This window comes from Schistocerca americana, chromosome X (genome assembly GCF_021461395.2).
Source record: "Schistocerca americana isolate TAMUIC-IGC-003095 chromosome X, iqSchAmer2.1, whole genome shotgun sequence".
In the NCBI taxonomy this organism is placed as follows: Eukaryota; Metazoa; Arthropoda; class Insecta; order Orthoptera; family Acrididae; genus Schistocerca; species Schistocerca americana.
Genome location: NC_060130.1, coordinates 968,508,013 through 968,528,404, shown reverse-complemented (window position 1 = coordinate 968,528,404; position 20,392 = coordinate 968,508,013). Strand labels below are relative to the sequence as shown.

General features: G+C 41.3%; 1 pseudogene; it reads left to right on the top strand.

The window, feature by feature from the left end:
• The first annotated feature begins 3,496 nt into the window (after positions 1–3,496).
• On the top strand, positions 3,497–3,614 carry LOC124557133 (annotated as a pseudogene).
• Positions 3,615–20,392: the final 16,778 nt, after the last annotated feature.

Here is a 20,392-nt window from a genome sequence, read left to right as displayed (position 1 = left end):
ACAACAACAATGAAAGACTGCAACTACAAAGGAGATTCTCTCTACAATTACGCGCTAGCAATAAACAATAGCTACACTAATTACACAAACTACAAGAAAAAATCAGAAGATTCCAGTGAGGTATCCTCGGCTAAGGGTCGACATATGAAACGTCCCCTTTGAACAATTATACAAGACTGCGCTTAAACTGACACACAATATTTTTAGCGCAACGCAATCTGACTTTCAATTATCCCTACAAAAGAATGGCCCTGACTAACATTAACCTATACCTTTCACAAACCACTTACCTCACCAAAAATCTTCGTTATTCGCACTACTGCAATACAGCGAGCGCCACTACTGCCAGCTAAATAAAAGATTCAAACTACTGAAGGCACTAACTACTCACAGGCATAGTTAGCAAATGAAAGATTTTGATAGAGAACAAACAATGTATTTACCTTAATAGTCATAATATATATAGCAGTTCATGACATCCAGTCTTACAAATTTCAAAATTCCGCCATTTCTCTCCCCACATCCACCACTGCTGGCGGCTCACCTTCAACTGCCGAACGCTATGCGCTGTTAACATCCAGCTGCCCAACACTACAATGGCAGACAACAATGCAAACTAGCCACAGACTGCACACAGCACAGCCAGTGATTTTCATACAGAGTGCTACGTGGCGATACCAATAAAAAAACCTAAACAGCCTACTTACAAGGTAAACAAAATGCCACTTGTGAGAGGATATGCTTAAGGGCTTCTGCCAACCTGCAACATCATAGGAGTCTGATTCTCTATGACTTTTTCCCTTTTGTCATGCGTTCAATGCCTGGAGCTGGAACTGCTCCCTCCTGTCCAGGGATAGAACCGTGTAGCGCCCTAAATAAATAGGACATCATGTCATTAGTTTATTATTCCTGTTTGTGGACTATGTGCATAGCGATGTGGCGGAATATCTGGAGAAATGTCCTGCTTTTCTTGCCTAATTGTCACCTTATTTTCCTTTTTCTCAGGCACTCTCCTCCCCCCTTCTAATGGTACCGTTGTAAATTGAGGCAGCACCCCTGGGGTTCCTTTAAAAGGACAGACACGATTTAAGTAAACCAACCTCATAGGGCAATAGTTCTGCACTCTTGTGGATTTTTTAATTGCGTGTTGTAAAAACACGACGGAGTAAGGAGTATCAGTCATTTTGTTAGATGTTAACATGGCAACCTAATTTTTTTTTTAATTCCATAAAATGGGCTATCTCAGTATGTCCATCTGCCTGCGGGTATAACGCAGTGGTTCTGAGTTTCTGAATCAGGAATATATGGCATAACTTCTTCATTAAATTGGACATAAAATTAGTCTCTCGATAAGTTATCACTGTCTCAGGTGTTCCAAACTTTAGTCTCCATTGGTTGACACTCACTTGCGCCACTGTTTATACCTGCTGGTTAGGTATTGCTATCACACACACGAAATGCGAAAATTGCTCAGTTATAGTTACCAGCCGGCCTTTGTGGCCGAGCGGTTCTAGGCGCTTCAGTCCGGAACCCCGCTGCTACTACGGTCGCTGGTTCGAATCCTGTCTCGGAGATGGACGTGTGTGATGTCCTTAGGCTAGTTAAGTGTAAGTAGTTCTACGTCTAGGGGACTGATGACCTCAGATGTTAAGTCCCATAGTGCTTAGAGTCATTTGAACCATTATCGTTAGTATTGTACGGTTTCTCCCTATCGTTTAAGCAAACAGTCCGAATATGTCAGTGTGAATCGTCTGACAGGGTTTATCTGCCTCTGGTAACCTGTGCAATGAAATCTTTTGAAGACTGACTTCTGCCCTTTGAGCGTATGGGACACAATTTTTTACTTAACTATAGACATTCTATTTGCATGTCATCTACCAGCAATTTTGCGCCACTCTGCATTTTATTGCTCTGTTGCCACTGTATCTAGCTAGAAACGATAAATGTAATGTAAAATGTAAAAGAACTCGATCATGAGCCACCCTCAACACCTCATTTCATAATTTCGCAGGTACCACTATGTGTACCAAACATTGTCTTTCTGTACTGCACTCCGCTTCCGTGCTAAATTGTAGTTGCTTAGCAAACAGCTGGCAGTCTTGCTCAGTGCTTTCTGCCTCACTTCATTCTGCCATTTGTACCCCAGCGCGTGCCGTGGCGCGGATTTTCCGACTGAGACAGTCAGCTTTTCCATGTGACTTTCCCAGTCATTGTACTACTTCAAAATCTAATTCACTAAGTCGTAACACCCATCAAGTGAGACGACTAGTTGGATTTTCAAGTCTTAGTAACCATTTCAATTTTGCATGATCAGTTATTACTTTAAATCATCGTCCATACAAATAAAAGCGAAGAACAAATTTTTCCATATAATAGTACTAGCATTTCTTTCTCAGAGGTCAAATAATTTTTCTTTGCCTTATTAAATTGTCTTGACACACATGCTTTTGAATGTTCTCGTCCATTCGCCTCTTGACATAAAATGCACTCCACCAAAAACTGTTAGCATCACATGCCAGTATAAATTCTTTCTGGTGACCTGGAAAAGTGAGAACTGCAGTACAGGTCAATAAATCTTTTGGTTTTACAACTGTTGTTTCACAATTTCGAGACCACTGAAAGTTCACTCCTTTTTTCAGTAAATGGATGAGACATGTCATGCAGTAAGGATTTTGTATTCAATTTCCGATAAACATTGACTAGGCCTAAATATGACTGCAATTTCTTTGCTGTAGCAGGTCTTGGGAAATCTTTTACGGCATTAACAAGTCACAGATCGATGCATACAGGGTTTGGTTGATAATATGACTTAAGTAACGGACTTCTTGCAAAACAAAATGACATTTTTCCAAGCTGAGTGTAAACGTATTATACGCTCCTGGATATCCATGACGAACAAAATGATATCATTTAAGTAGACAATGCTTTACATTGGTTTCAAACCGCGCAGTCCACCATCTAACATGTGCTGGAAAGTTCCTGACACGTTTTTCAGTAGAAAAGGCATGCAACGATATTTATAATGGCTACACAGATTCGAAAACGCTTTTTTTTGGTGATCTTCAGGCACTGCCTCTGACTGATGATACTCACTTCATAAGTCTACAGTTGTAAAATAATGACACTGGCCTATATTATCTAAAGTCTCTGTTACATTAGACATAGGGTAGGCATCTGTAGTTGTTTACAGGTTTGAGTGCGGTAATGGTAGTTGCAATAAAACCTGTATGCTTTACTTCCATCTGATGATTTTCTTGGTATGATGATAATAGGTGCAGACCTGTAGCTATTACTCTCTTCTATGATCCCATCTTGAAGTTGTTGATGTGTAAACTCTTCTATGACATATGATCTTCTATGACAGTTTGAATATGTTGTGGTACTGTATGCTTTGTTGTAGACAGGGGACTCATTTCCAGTGGGAATATGGTGTTGAATTGATGGCTTGGCAAGCAGTGGTCCAAGAGGATCAAATAACTCATTGTATTCTTCTAATGCCGATGGTCTTGCCGCAGTGGTAACACCGGTTCCCGTCAGATCACCGAAGTTGAGAGCTGTCGGGCTGGGGTAGCACTTGGATGGGTGACCATCCGGTGTGCCAAGCGCTGTTGGCAAGCGGGGTGCACTCAGCCCTTGTGAGGCAAACTGAGGAGCCGCTTGATTGAGAAGTGGCGGCTCAGGTCTCGGAAACTGACATACGGCCGGGAGAGTGGTGGGCTGACCACGTGCCCCTCCATATCCGCATCCAGTGACGTCTATGAGCTGAGGATGACACAGCGGCCGATCAGTACCGTTGGGCCTTCATGGCCTGTTTGAAGCAGTTTAGTTAGTTTTAGTTATTCTTCTAATAGTCTCTCCTTGTCCTCCATATCCTGTCCCTCTAGATGTGATACTTTCCTCCTCAGTGCAGTTAATCTAACAGAGCGTCCCGGTGTCGCATAGGTTGTTGTGAAATTCCTACGTAGCTCTTCTCTAAACAGATTATCAGAGTACCTAGTGATAGGTCCACCTCCCCAGTATTAAATTTATCAGTTTTTACAGGCACAACTGCATTCCCTCAATTTCCCATATATAGGGTAAATTACATCATGTAAAATACTGTGCTTTATTTAAATCTTCATTCTCAGGCAATGGGTCAACAATACACAAAGAGTTAACTGGAAAATCGGCTTCTAAGTCATCCCAGATTAATTTTCCGGTACTTTTTCGATATGATGTCCCATGAATTGACTTTAAGGGACTTTGTACACAGTTTAGGTGCAGGGGTGATCCTTATGACAGCAATGGTTCCTGCTCGTAAAACCTAGAAGACACAGTATCTAATCCAGTTCTACTACATGCCGTTACAAGTCAAATTTGGCATGATGTATAACTAGGAAATCTAAACCAAGCGTGACATCACAACCACTGTCAACCATAAGGAGAACTTCTACAGTAACCCAGAAGTTACTTCCCTACATTTGAAATCCTAGCGCCATCAAATTGAGTCAGTCTTGAGATCCCGTATCTAATAAGAATTTGCAGCATTCCTTTCACGTAACCGGTAGGAAATAGTCGGTCACTGATTCCACTCAGAGGTGACCCATGCTGACTCTTACTGGGGTATTGTATATTGGACACACTGCTCCCTGCCTCGTTTGACGGCAGGGTACAAGGTCCACCTTGTGCCAACTTTCCTTGTCACTGCGAACTTTCATTTGTACAATTCCGTTTGAAATGTCCAAAATGTTCATTTACGACACTGTTATTCCCTGCAACTAGGCTTCACATGACCTATATGACCATATCTAAAAAAAATTGATACCTGTATTAAATATTACTCTCTCTTCCCGTGATTTGGCGACCACATCACTTTCAACTAGTGCTACCGCAGTTTATACTGCTTCATTCAGAGCTTTTGAAATTCCATATGAATTCTGAATGACTTTCTGGTTGTAAATCCCGTAAAAACACTTGCTCTCTGCTCATCTTCCTGGAAACGTGGCCTTATTCACATATCATTGTCAGTGGGCTCATATGTACTGATATTAATTTTGCGAATGCAATCCATGATGTTCTCTACTATTTCCTCATGTTTCTGAAATACCCCGTTAAGCTGCTCACAATAGTATCTCAATGTATTTTTCCACCTACATCTTTCTGCCAGCTCTTCCTGAAGTCGTCAACCAACTGCACTTCTCTTAATTTCTAGTGTCACATTACATATACCCTAGTATCTCCTGTTAACTTCAGTTTAGCTGCACTCAGTAATTGCTCATTACTCTAATTTACAAATCTAGCAGCTGCATCTAAGGTATCACATAACGCAAAAACATTTCCTCCCGATTTCCCAGATAATGGTGTGACAAAGAGAGGAGATGTTAGTATCAATTATAGGCGCACTAGAATGAGACCATACCCTCCTTTCCTCCCTTAGTCCTCCTAACTCTGTCTGTAACTGAACTGCATCTTCTATCAGATGCTGAGTTGCATCTTGAGCCGAAGCCTGTTTACCCATATTGCCTACTTACTACCAACTCAAGCATATAGCACACACATCAAAAAAAGTTTTGCATCACCCCGGTTCCCAGAACTCCTGAAGACAGACGTTGACTGTGGATGTTTTATCACAGGCACAGCCCCTTTGACTGTTCAGAGATGTCACTAAACCCGCCCTAAGATGTAAACAACCATGCATGAGCAGCGCCTATTAGACGGAGGGGGTCCGACCGCCGATCAGTTCCAGTCGTTCCACCAAGAAGGAGATACACGGCTCGTGTTGTCTGTAGTTCAACCATGCCTAGACGGTCAATACCGCGGGCGACCGCGTCCGCTTTGTTACTTTGTGCCAGGAAGGGCTCTCAACAAGGAAGTGTCCAGGCGTCTCGGAGTGAACCAAAGCGATGTTGTTCGGACATGGAGGAGATACACAGAGGCCGGAACTGTCGATGATGCGCCTCGCTGAGGCCGCCCAAGGACTACTACTGCAATGGATGACCACTACCTACAGATTATGGGCCAGACGAACCCTGACAGCAACATCACCATGTTGAATAATGCTTTTCGTGCAGCCACAGGACATTGTGTTATGACTTAAACTGTACACAATAGGCTGCATGATGCGCAACTTCACTCCCGACGTCCATGGCGAGGTCCATCTTTGCAACCACACCATGCAGCGCGGAAAAAATGGGCCGAGCAACATGCCGAATGGACCGCTCAGGATTGGCATCACGTTCTCTTCACCGATGAATGTCGCATATGCCTTCAACCAGACAATCGTCAGAGACATATTTGGAGGCACCCCGGTCAGGCTGAACACCTTAGACACACTGTCCACGGAATGCAGCAACGTGGAGGTTCCCTGCTGTTTTGTGGTGGCATTATGTGGGGCCGACGTACGCCGCTGGTCGTCATGGAAGGCGCCGTAACGGCTTTACGATACGTGAATGCCATCCTTCGACCGATAGTGCAACCACATCGGCAGCATATTGGCGAGGCATTCGTCTTTATGGACAACAATTCGTGCCCCCATTGTGCACATCTTGTGAATGACTTCTTTCAGGATAACGACATCGCTCGAATAGAGTGGCCAGCACGTTCTCCAGACATGAACTCTATCGAACATGTCTGGTATAGACTGAAAAGGACTGTTTATGGACGACGTGACCCACCAACCACTGTGAGGAAACTACGCCGAATCGCCGCTGAGGAGTGGGACAATCTTGACCAACAGTGCCTTGATGAACTTGCGGATAGTATGCCACGACGAATACAGGCGTGCAACAATGCAAGAGGACGTGCTACTGGGTATTAGAGGTACTGGTGTCTACAGCAACCTGGACCAACACCTCTGAAGGTCTCTCTTTATGGTGGTACAACATGCAATGTGTGGTTTTCATGAGCAATAAAAAGGGCGGAAATGATGTTTATGTAGATCTCTATTCCAATTTTCTGTGCAGGTTCCAGAACTCTCGGAACCGAGGTGATGCAAAACTTTTTTTTATGTGTGTATATCCGACATAAAATGAAAAGGAAGAAGAAAGAATAGAGAAACAACCGAACAGGTCCAAAAAACTATAAATTCGGCCATTACTCACATTTCTGCATAGGATGTCTGCTACAGAACCACGAAACCAGCTGCTGCCTTCTGTTTGCCGTCCAACTTCATCTTCAGTTGTTCTTCTGACACTACTTACAACGGGTGCAGCAGGAGAGGTGATTCTTCTGGCACCAGTTATAATGGAGTTTCTGTGGAAGAGTGGATGTAGGCGGCGGTACTTTGCCAAAGATGGATGCAGAGGCAGCAGAAATAGACAGTTTATATCGATAAGTACTTCTTAACTTTTGTTTCTTTACAGTTATTAGACTGAGCTGCTGGCATCGATGACAAGCAAAGTGAATAAGCCACGCAGCATCTTCCAGTAAGCCAAGATCCAGCCAGACACTGACTGCACACTCCCGATGAGGCTGCTGCATTGAAGAAGGCGTAGTCACCATGGCCTGGCGGCTGCTCTTCTGGGGATACACCAGGCTGCGTCTCGCCCCATTGTTACAGGGCGAGGAAGCCAATTGTTGATATCTGTCAAGATGACCAGGCGGTCATGTTCGGGGACCGGTAATGGTAGAGACAGTAACGACATCAGCACAGTGCTGAACGATACAGACAGGACATCACATAACTGTCCAGCTGTTCAGCGATTCCTGAATGGCTGTTGTCAGGTTTAAATGCATCTGCTCCAGGCTGACGTTGCAGAAGTGCAGCGTTTTTGTGTCACCACAGAAACCTCTAGAACAGAGGCAATGACAATAGAGGCTTTCAGCACATGGCAGTTGGCCAAACTGGGAAGGCTTCTTGTAAACTCTTCCACTACCTGGATGTTGACGGTCATAAGTGTGCTGGCATGGGAGCAGCGACTTCTGCTGAGATAGAAAATACCTGGGCCATCAACAGGTTGGCAGACAATGCCCTGGTCCTGGGCACTGCCTTCAGGTTTAAGCACTGATGTGGTTTGCCCTGTTACAAAAGTAAAATCATCTCAACAGTGCTGCTTTGGTCTGCTAGACACATGCATATCAGCATTGTATAGACTTCTAACATTTTCCTCAAAATGTATATGGAGCTACTTGACAGGGAATATTCAATGTGATTCCATATAGAAATGTTTGCACTCGGCAGTATAAAGTTTCTAGATGTTATGGCTACAGTAATTTGTCATCAATGCCAAGTATGCTTCATGTTACGGAATCCACAGTTCTTTCTGGATATCAGTGTAGACTGTCATCATAAAGATGACTTGTTGGAGTTACATTCACAATCAATGAAAATGCATTCATTTGTAATATGTAATAAAATGGTGAATGTTACAGCAAAATGTTAGCAAATTATCCAATACACCACCATGTTACATGAGAATTCAGTGCAGACTGCAGACCGAACGTGACAGGTTGGTACAAGTTCTGTGTCATTTACCAACATTGCTGGTATGGAGGCTATTAATAGATGCAGTGTCATAGCATTCAAAAGTGTTTGGTACTGCTACCAAAGACATATTAGCTCCAACACAGTCACATGCCACATGGTTTAACAGTTCTAGGACCTATTCATCGCTTTCATAGCCCACAAACATTCCATAGCTGGCGCAATCTGCCTGGTTGCCAGATTTCGCCTGTCCTACTGGGTTTTCCTGTATCGTCACAGTGGAAGAAGGTCACCTGTGCTAGAATCCAAGACAGGAATCCAGGATGGTAAACCTAGGGACATGGGTGAGGCCGAAAATAGTTCTTCCAGTTTCTATGATGCTGCAGTTGCCTACACCCACCACTCATCCACATCATTTGCTCATAGTGAAAGGTTGATCGTCATAAAACAACATCAAAAATCTGCTTCGTCCAGACTGAAGAAACTGACTCTCATACTTTACTGTGAGAATTAACACCACTCTGTGTTTCTTATTATTATTAGTAGTAGTAGTATTTATTGTGTTTTCTCGGTTTTCACTTATTACTTTTCCCTTAGTGTAACGGCTCCCTGATGCACTGGAGCAGCACACAAACAGACTCTTTGCTGCAGCAGTTTATATAATGGTGCAGGACACAGATCATATCTAGCTGTCAGTATCGAGTGTTTTAACGTCCAAAGAATTAAACCAATTGAAACCATACACAAGCCACTGACGTCTTAGCACACGGAATACGTCAAGAGAGCAAACTGAGAGACAGAACACTAAACAAGCAGCAGGTCTAGCTCCTAAATTAGCAAACTGACAAGTGAGTTGAGTCTACGGAAACCATACCTGCTCGTCTTCTGGTAAGCGATTGGTCCTGCAGTGATAACGGAGAACAGAAGACGAAGATGAATGGTTCGCTACATCCTGATAATATACGTTCTTTGATTGTCAGAGCACCTGCTGCAGGAAGTGTAGTCTTGTTCTATCGTTGTTTAGACATACTAAAGGCATTCACTTCGAGTATGTATGTGTATTTTCAAAAACTCTATTTCAGCATAAATAACAACTATTACAGGACATTTTTCATGTCATTGATATAGTAACCTACCAGAAATTCAATGAAAACACAAATATTTCACCGCCTGAGAAAGCAAAATGAAACATTGTAGTAATATTTGACGACAACGTAATGGAAAACCAGGATCCAGTATGCAGATATACTTGAACTGCCATTTATTTGAGCCAGACATATTCCAGGATTCCAAAGCAGCTGGAAGGGATAATGCAAACTTTATTATCCTATTCAAAGAGAAAAATATAAATTTAAAACATATTTACCAAGAGCATGTAGGAACCGAAAGTAAGTTTCGATAAATTTTTTAGCACATGCGCTGATTGCTGGAACTGCACGCAGTATAGCTTCCTGGTGACTAGTAACATGAGGAAATTGAACGATGATCAATATAAATAAGACTTCCATGAATTTGTGCTTAAAAGGTAATGCACCAATATGCAACTACATCAGCATACTGCACACAATGGAGAAATTAGCATTTGTGTTGTACACTCATTCTGGGAGTGCAGAGTGCATGTGTCTATACATTGACAGAAAAACCGAGACAATCAACGGTAATGGGACTCGAAAGTTTTATTGAGGTAGGAGCTAGAAAAGGTGAGATGCTGAATAACAGAATTCTGTATTATCCAGTAACACTTGGCTCCTCGAGAAACCTAGCAGCGATCCAGTGGACCTTCCTGGCTAAAATCTTTTGTCTGTCTTGTTGTTTTTAACTCTGTTTTAAGCGTATTAGTGTTTGCGCATAACACAAAGCCTTGTACAATTTGCTTTATTTACACACCTTAATCTTAATATCATGTGAACTAGGAGGTATTTACCTAGCTACTTTCTGGGTATAGTTCGCTATTCGTCTCTGTGGTGATAGGTATGCTGTTATATTATAGGTTTCCAGATGATCAGTGCAATATTCCAATCCACTGTGGTTAAATGTGTTGTGGGAAAATAGTTCCCTCTTAATATCTATGAGCACTATTTTAAAGTAAGAGTGTACATCACATCTTAACCTCAACTGATGTAATTGTTTTGTTTTTATACATTTTGTTTTTACATACATTGTTTTGTTTTTACATTTTATACATTTCGTTTTTATACATTCATCAGGAAAACATTAGACAGAAATGGCAGCAGCTATATGAACTTAGTAACGATGATAATTGTAAAACACGTGGTTTTTGTCAGTGAAGTATTGGCCCAGTTCACAAGGAGGTCTCAAATCACCAAATAAGTGGAATTAGTCGATGGTCTTTCGGTATCCTCATGTAACACATAAATTAAGCCCCAGATTCCTTGCATTTCCACATCATCTTTGGCAACGAATCCCGCATAAAAACTCCACAAAAACTGGGGATTTTAAGTTTCTTGACGAACTTACGCAGCTCTGTTTTGGTAAGAGGTCTGTCTGGTAGTATAGTTAGAGGGCGCTTTTCATACGCAGTCCAAATCTTTTCTTGTATGTTTTTAATTGTATTCCTTTACCGATAGTGATGGCCTCCAACGTTCTATTATGCCTTTTAGCTTTCTGTGTTTGTATATAGGCTTGGAGGACCGCATACTGCAACATTTGTAGTTGATAAAGCAATGCATACCAAACTTAAATTGGATGGTGAACTGAATTTCATACAAATTATGTAAGCAGCTCATTGTATATTAAAGGAGTGTGCATTAAAAACTAAAAATCCTTTGAAGCAGGCAGGAAATAGAAGAAGCATGTTTAAATGCCAAGGGCTCTACCACTACTTGAGACATCTGGTGAAATCATTGCTTTTCTGATTCCAGTGATTGTAGCACTATAAGCAGTCGGTTCTTTGGCTGGAGGAGCTGCCACTTTAGATTGAACAGTGAAGAATGTACATATTGTACATTCTGTACTATAATAAAACTAAAGATGTCTTCAACCCGAAGGTTGGTTTCCGGAACTCAACCTTTAAGAGGTGTGATGCTATTGTAGATGGTGTGCTTTATTTACCACTTATATAGGATTTGAAGTCTAACGTGGGGCTCCAATTCATGGTGAACTTGGCACTTTTCGCGTTGACAAATGGTTAGCAGCGTGGTAAGAAGCAGTAGTTGAAGAAGTAATCCTGGGGCCGAGTGAGAATTGAGGCCCTGTGACCCTATGGCCTTCCCGTTCTGAGTGCAGGGCGACGGCGGAACAAGGGATTCGCAAATTACAGAAGTTTTCCTATTCAGAAAGGCACCTGGTTAATTCCACTGTTTTGCAAGTAACAAACAGCTATCTCTAGGGCAAACATACTGTCAGAGCAGCTGTATACACGCCTGGCAATAAAAGTGAAGCATCCAGAAGACAAAGTCGTTTGTCACTGTAGCTTCATACACGTACACACCTTAGATAGATATGTAATAGTTAGAGTTACACTTCTCTGTGACACTTAGAACGGCCTCCAGAGAGAATTAGTGTTGTTGGTGTTTAGTATTGTCAGCAGACCTGGTAGGGTATATAAGGGGAGTGAACAGAGTCAAACGTTGGGTGATCTCTGTGAAACATACGGAAGAGTCATGTACGCGTGTGAGACAGCGATACCAGCTCCTAACAGAGTTTGACAGGGGCCTCATTGTGGGTCTCAGTACATTCGATAGGCTGAATCGCGTGATCTCCAAATATGTGGGCCATACGGATCTGATAGCGGTCCAGTATTAGACTCCACTGGAACGTGAGGTCAGGTATTCTCGTCTTCCAGTTTCCAGTGCGACCACATCTGACTACAAGAAGCGAGGATCACATTACTGTGCACCGAGTACATGGTAACCCTTCACATCTGTGTCTGCCATTCAGGAATAAATAATGTACTCCCTGCAATAAGCCTTGGTGCCACGTCTACGCCGGGCGCGGTGGTCTCGCGGTTCTAGGCGCGCAGTCAGGAACCGTGCGACTGCTGCGGTCGCAGGTTCGAATCCTGCCTCGGGCATGGATGTGTGTGCTGTCCTTAGGTTAGTTAGGTTTAAGTAGTTCTAAGTTCTAGGGGACTGATGACCACAGCAGTTGAGTCCCATAGTGCTCAGAGCCATTTGAATCATTTTTTGAAGCCACGTCTACATTTTCACGAATGTGAAAGAATGGTAGCGTGTAACAGGCGTTATATACAAAACGGGACACTTAATTTCTTGCCATTGTGTTGGGGAAACATTGGGCAGTTTACAGTTCACCCTGGAGAGAACTTACCACGAAAGAAAGGTGACTGACAGGAAAGAGGCGCCGTCAGCTTAGCATGACTGAACAGGAGAGACTCTTGCTGTTCGGGTTTATGACCACTCGAGCTCAGATCGGCTTACGGTTTTCTTCATTTGAAAAACACATCCTTTCGCTAAGTACTGGTAATGTCACCGATGACAGTGCCAGTAAAGAAGAGTTACTAAACACGGTTTTCCAACATTGCTTCATTAGAGAAGACCAAGTAAATATTTCAGAATTCGAATCAAAAACAAGTGCAAACATGAGGAACTCAGAAGTAGATATCCTCGGTATAGTGAAGCAGCTTAAATAACTCAGTAAACGCAAGACCTCAGGTACCATGGTATGCCAGTTAGGTTCCTTTCACAGTATGCTCATACAATATCTCCATACTTAGAAATCATATACAACCGCTCGCTCAACGAAAGATCGGCACCAAGGACTAGACAGCTGAACAGCTCATACGAACACCCCAGAAAAATAATAGGCGTATTCCGCTGAATTACAGACCCATATCAATAACTTCGATTTGCCGTAGGATTTTGGGACTTTACACTGTGTTTGAACATTATTAATCACCTAGAAGAAAACGATCTGTTGACAGATAGACACCACGGGCTCAGAAAATATCGTTCTTGTAAAACACAACTAGCTCTTTATTCACAGACGTAATAAGTGCTGTCGACAAGGGATTCTCAAATTGATTCCATATTTCTAAATTTCTAAATCCAGTGCTTTTGGCACTGTTCTCCACAAGCAACTTCCAACCAAATTGCATGCCTACGGAGTATCGTCTCAGTTGTGCGACTGGACGCGAGATTTTCTGTCAGAAAGGTCACAGTTTGTAATAATTGACGCGAAAACATCGAGAAAAATTGAAGTGGTATCAGGCGTTCCCCAAGGAAGTATTATAGACCCACTGCTGAACCTAATCTATACAAACGATTTAGAAGATAATCTGAGCAACACTCTTAGATTATCTGCACATAATGCTGTCCTTTACCGTCTCTTAAATTTATCAGAAGATAAAAATCATTCCAAAATGATTTAGACGCGATATCTGTAAGGTGCGGAAAGTGGCGATTTACTCTAAGTAATGAAAAGTGTGAAGTCATTCACATGAATACTAAGAGGAATTCGTTACATTTCGGTTACACGATAAGTCACACAAAGTTAAAGGCTGTAATTCGGTGAAATATTTAGGCGTCACGAATAATTTAAATTGGAACGATAATATAGATAATGTTGTGGAGCAAGCCAACAAAAGACAGTGTTTTATTGGTAGTATACATAGAAGATGCAACAGACATACTAAAAAGACTGCCTAAACGACGCTTGTACGTCCTCTTCTGGAGTACTGTTGTGCGGTGTGGGATTCACATCAGATAGGATTGATTTTGGACAACATCTAAAAAGTTCAAAGAAGGGTGGCTCGTTTTGTGTTATCGCGAAAAAGAGGAAAGAGTGTCACGAATATGATACGGGAGTTGCAGTGCCAATCATTAAAGCAAAGACGTTTTCCGTTACGGTAGCATCTTTTCACGAAATGGTCATCACAATAAAAATAAAAGAAATCAGAGCTCGCACGAAAAGATTTACTGTTGTTTTTTTTCGGGCGCTGTTCAAGAGTGAAACGGTAGAGATATAGCTTGAAAGTGGTTTGATGAATCGTCAGGCAGGCATTTAACCCCTTAATGTTGAGTGTCGCGAATTTGCATCGTACCAGTGTTGTGCTAATAACTAGGGTTAACCGTTTTTCAATGTCAGAGCCGGCAGATGCTGCTTCTTCGTGAGCTACCAACGCTTCTGGCAAGTGCTGCATTCCCCTGAGTGTTTCAGGTACCTCTAAAGCACCACGATTCTTTATTTTTGTCTTTCATCTAGAAATGTATTCAGGTGTTAAGGGGTTAATTTTGAACTGCAGAATAGTCGTGTAGATGTCGATGGATTTCATTGCGTCCTACAGAAACACAACGGACAGGCTACTTTCTCACAGGTGTTCCGCCACTCTGTGGCCATTCAAGATTATTCAATCGCATAGACCTGGCGCCGAAGGAGAGCCCTTCAGTGAATACGACACGGAGAGATCGTTTGCTGGATTGGAGGACGCGACTGTTCACAGCAAATACAAAAATTTAACTGCTTCTGGCGTAGTCCAGAAGAGAGCTGGTACCCTATAACGAGAAATGAAGTAGAGGAGAACTGCACAGTAGGGAAGGTCTGTTGGCTGGCTCCATTAGGTCGTTAGCTAATGATAAAATGAAATGACAAAGGTTGAGTGTTCTTCAAGCACAAGAGGTAGAAGATGTTGGCCAAAAACCGGCGACCCGAGGAGTAGAAGCGAACTTAGTACCTCAAATTTGTCTTGACGCATTTCTTATTGAAGATTTTATGATGATTCGATCCAATTTTGATTTACTGTATTCCATGCTGAAGCGATTACCATTCCAGTCTTGCTGGATTTCATTCCATTTGATGCTCAATTTCACGATCATTCGACATTGTTTCCATTTCTGATACCATTCAGCCGACTCTGATCCAGCTTCTGCTTTTGCCATCAGATTACAGTACGGACTCAACTTTTCACCCTACCGCCAATGAGTCAATCTCACGGGCACTCCCGTCGTGTTCAGTTCCGATTACTTTGTTTCTCCTTCTGCAATTCCGTTCCATGCTTAACCTTTCTACATGCCACTCCAGTCCTGCCCTAACGGCTAGGAGATCTTGCCCAGTAGCCTCGGTCAACAGACAAGGGTGTTAATCCGTTTTATCCGCACAAAAGGACCGAAGCGTTCAACTGGCGACAGCAGTCAATCACAAGGCAACCGCTCTCCCAGATATCCATAAAACACGCCACCGCGCGTCATCGCGCTGCGACCGCCAATTCTTCGCCATTGACAGCCGATGCAATACGTGGGTGAGATCAAACCGCGAAGCTAGCTCATCAGCGTCCTAAAACCGAGTCATTGTAACGTGTCTGCCCAGTCGATGCGACCTGAATACAGTCTCCTTTTATGAATTTTGTATTCACTTCCTTATTTTAATAAAGTGATGTTTGATACAACTACCCCTGTTTACTTCTTAGATGTTCAGGTACATTGCGCACGTCCAAGACTAAACGTTTTATTTCTGCAAAGAGGTGACGTTCGATTTGATTAATGACGATCACGCCTGGCACAAAGCAAAAATATAATGATTAGTTACTCCCTGCACCTCAGCGCGTTTTCAATTTACTGCAATTTCGGCTCCAATCGAAGGGCATTATACCGCAGTAGCAGCATGTTACACCACAACATATTGTTTCATCTTTGGTCTGGGCACTTAACGGTATAATCAGAAAATCAGATAGCTGTTTCTTTTCAGAACAAAATAGTCAATCTGCACCATTCATTTGTACGATTTTCTTTCAGAATAATATAGTTAATTTGTACCATTCTTTCAATTTTTACTCGAGATTTGTATTTATTTCCTTACGATGGTTTAACAGTCAGTTGTATAACTCATAAAATAAGGTGCTGACTGTCTGTTATTTATATCAGATGCCAACAAATTAAAATTTTAAAAAATTACATTGGTCGTTGTTTCATAAATCCTTTGTGACTCTTATCCTAAGTGAAAACAATCTGCCAGGACCTTTAATAAGCCAAAAGGTATTTGAGAGAAATCAAATTTGTTTAAGAACAGGTTCCGCCATGAGCAAATACATTTTTTCTTCTTTTTCATCCAGACATGTTTCATTGACGTCACAACGTCATCACTGGCTCTTATATTTCCTTTCTGTCAAATAAGAGAAAAATTGTTTTTTACTCTCTGTTTATACAGAATTACAGTTTTTAAGTAAATTACTCACAAATTTGAAACAGAAACTTGTTTATACCTTGTTAACATAAGCTGCCGTGTCTGTAATTTTCTGTACTTCGCATTATACGTGTTTTTCTTTTATATTTTGTCATGAGTAACTATAGAGAACTTAATATAGTAATTTATTTACATCTAAAATTACATTTGGGAATGTTAGACTGTTATGTTTTACATTATCCTGCTCTATATGAAAGGTTGTGTGCCTGTGTGCGTGTTGTGAGTGCGTATGTAATGTGTGTCAACTTTAGCCGGTATGCTGATTGTCTTCACTCTGAAGCTGCAGTCTATTCTGTCTCACTGTTTACAAGTCGCCGAACAGCTGAATCTTGCTGTGATCTTAGGTCTTGAGAGATGTTTTGGGTGTGTGTGTGTGTACGTGTGTGTGTGTGTGTGTGTGTGTGTGTGTGTGTGTGTGTGTGGGTTGGGTCACCTGATAGTTCTCTGATCTCAGGGAAGAGAGTTCCATTGCAGACAGTTGTGTATTCTTTTACTATTTCTTTTCCTTTTACTACATCTTTCTGTATTTTGTAGTTTTCTTCAATTATTAGTTTCTGTGGGAGGCTGTTGCTGCCTTTGAAAATTTTGGGTGATTTTTTGTGTCTGTTGGTCTGTGATTCTCATCCATAAGGTGTTCTCTAAATGTAGCACGACCAGTTTTAGTGCTTTTCGTTTTATGTGTACCTTATATTGAAATTTCTGTTTCCTGTACAGTATAAACTGGATTGCAGCCTTGACATGTGAGCTGAAAACACTATATGTACTGTGTTTGTCAGTGTGGGTATTGGTTGTCCTTACTTTCCTCTGTATTGAGTTATTTGTTTATGATACACCATCTTTCATACAGCGTAAAATAATGTTACAACAACAATTTAACATTCCCGAGCGTAATTTTCGATATAAATAAGTTTTAATTGTTAAAAACTGTTCAAAAGGCAATATCGCAGAAAATATTTTTTATTCAAGACAACCGGTTTCAACAGCTTTAGCTGTCATCATCACGTCTTAAACATGTCTTCGTAGTAAAACATGCTCATTTTACGCTGAACCTCATGCACAAGATGTCAGGTGGATAAAACTCACCGCATTATAAACGTTTATCATCGCTAAAATATTTAAAAATGCATAGCATCTTGTCAAAAGGCTATGTCCACATACTTTCAGTATCTGTATCATGTAGCAAGCGTCTGTGAGGATTACGTACATGGACAAGGCCTTTTGGACAAGGTGTTGTGTGTTTATCAATACTTAACCTTTTATAATGTGCTGAGTTTTATCCACTTGACATATTGTGCATGAGATTCAGCGTAAAATGAACATGGTTTTCTGCAAAAAACTTTAGGAACTGAAGGTGATAGCTAAGGCTGTTGAAACTGGTTGTCTTGAATAAAAAATATTTTGTACGGTCGTGGCTTCTGACTGGTTTTTAGGAATTAAAACAGATCGCGCTTTAGTACTCTCATAACGAGAAAATTTAATAAATAAGTTTTCTATATTCAGTTCTCTATGGTTGCAGATGACAAATTGCAATTGAAAAACTGCTGCAATGCAAACAACAGAAGCTGCAGAAAGCGAGGAATGTGTTAACAAGGGATAAAAAAAGTTCTGTTTTTAAATTTGTGAATATTCTACTTAAAACTATAGTTTTACTCATTGCTGACAGGAAGCAAATAGAAAAGCAATATAAAAATCATACAGGGTCCGACAGTCTTAAAAAAACTTTAGTAATTTAAGTGATTGAAGAGTAATAGTGTCCAGAGCAAAATAGGTACAAAGCTAGAAATAAACAGATTCATTATACTGAAACTCAGAAATGTAGTTTATGAGAATTTGTCTAAGAATAAGAAGGTATACCAGACTAAACTAAGTAAGAAGTTCATCATTCTAGAAAATAAAAATAACAGCGGCATAAAGAAAACAGGTAATTATTTAAGAAGAGTACTGAACCAAACAGCATAAAATATGAAGAACATAACAGCAAATCACGTCTCATGTAGCGCAAGACAATAATTACGAAGAAGGCGTGTGTTTGAAGTAAACGACAACCGGAACATGCCACGGTAAACAAATCTCCATAGAGATGTTCAAACAAATTTCGGGCTTGCAGCCGGTCGTCGTTCAATACTTCGCACGATATTTCAACTGGGCACCTGCCAGTTATCTTCAGGTGAGCTTACATAGGTCAAACCACACGCACCGTGAAAGAACGCTGCACTGAACATCAACGTTACACCCGCCTTTTGCAGCCAAGCAAGTCCGCTATTGCTGAACATTGTATTTCTACTGGACATTCAATGGAGTATGAGAAAACAATGATTTTGTCCACAGGAACGTCTTTCTGGGACTCCATTATTAAAGAATCCGTATAAATACGACTGGCGGAAAATCTGTTAAACCGTGACAGCGGCTACCAGCTGGACAGTACATGGAATCCCATCATCTCCACGATTTGCTCAAATCGAACACGACAGAGTGCGTCGACGGCCGTGGCGAACAGCAACGCAGAGGGTGACTGAGTTCCGCTTTTCCACCAACGAGGGCGCTGCCGGCGGGCAGTGTGGTTCAACTATCAAGTTTTCGACGCATGCGCAGAATAGTTACAGCACGCTATTCGCCGGGAAAATTTTAAAATTCACTCCATGGAGATATCTGCAAAGGGGTGCCGGAAGACCTTCCAAACTTCACAGCTCTCCTGAGAGCTGGAAGGTAGGAGGCGAGGTACTGCCAGAAGTAAAACTGTGAGGACGGGGCGTGAGTCGTGCTTGGGTAGCTCAGTTGGTAGAGCACTTGCCTGCGAAAGGCAAAGGTCCCGAGTTCGAGTCTCGGTCCGGCACACAGTTTTAATCTGCCAGGAAGTTTCATTTTATTACTTGTGTATCACAAATAATTTTCAGGCATATCAACAATGGCACGTTGATAGTTTTCTTTTTGCCGTTCATGTACTGTGATAAAAATGGCATTCCAACAGCAACTTAACTTCGTCTCTGATTTTAATAATAAAATGATTATATATCTGCTTGCTGTGAATACTTCAGGGAGCTCCATATACCTGAACATCAAACAAACTTCTTTAGAATGAATTGTAAGTGGTGTAGAGCCAGAAAGCCTTGATATACATAAGTATCACAAAGGTATTACACTGTTTGAATTGTTTTAAATTTTAGCCTGGATTTTATACTTCAAGGAAACATACCGATCTCTGCATTTCAATTAGCTTGTAATGTTTTAACATGTTTTCCACTTCTATCAAGTGTACATATTATTAGCTGTATCCAGCCGACTTTTGAATGTTTGATGAAAAACTGCCATACTTCACCACTGTGTTACATGCTCTAGTCTGTTATGGTAACTTTTTGATCCGTGTGCATCAGTCACTTTGCATGCCTGCTCTGTGTGACAAACAATGGAAAATTTAACTGTGAGTAAGAAAAGTGTGACTGGCACATTCATAAATGTGCATCATCCACAAGGAGTGCTATACTGCAAGGACCACAAGTGGTTAGTTGAAAAAAATTAAAGAATAGATATTCAGCTTTAGACTTTTGAGGTGAGTCAAGGTTTCCCAGTAGGTGCATTTCATGTCTTTAATGTGTTCATTGTACTGTGACTTATTGGTGAACAGAGTCCAATCAGACAAAATACTTATTTATCTTCTGACTAATGTCTAGAGTAATATCGAATACATCAAAAAGATTGTCAATAAAATGTAAATCACAATCAGAGCACTTTGGATGTTCTACAGTTGTATGTTTAAAATTAATTTAAAAAATTTAGAAGTTTTTAAGCAACTCTAGAAATAAAAGTATTACTCGAACTGGATTAGAGCCACAATTATTG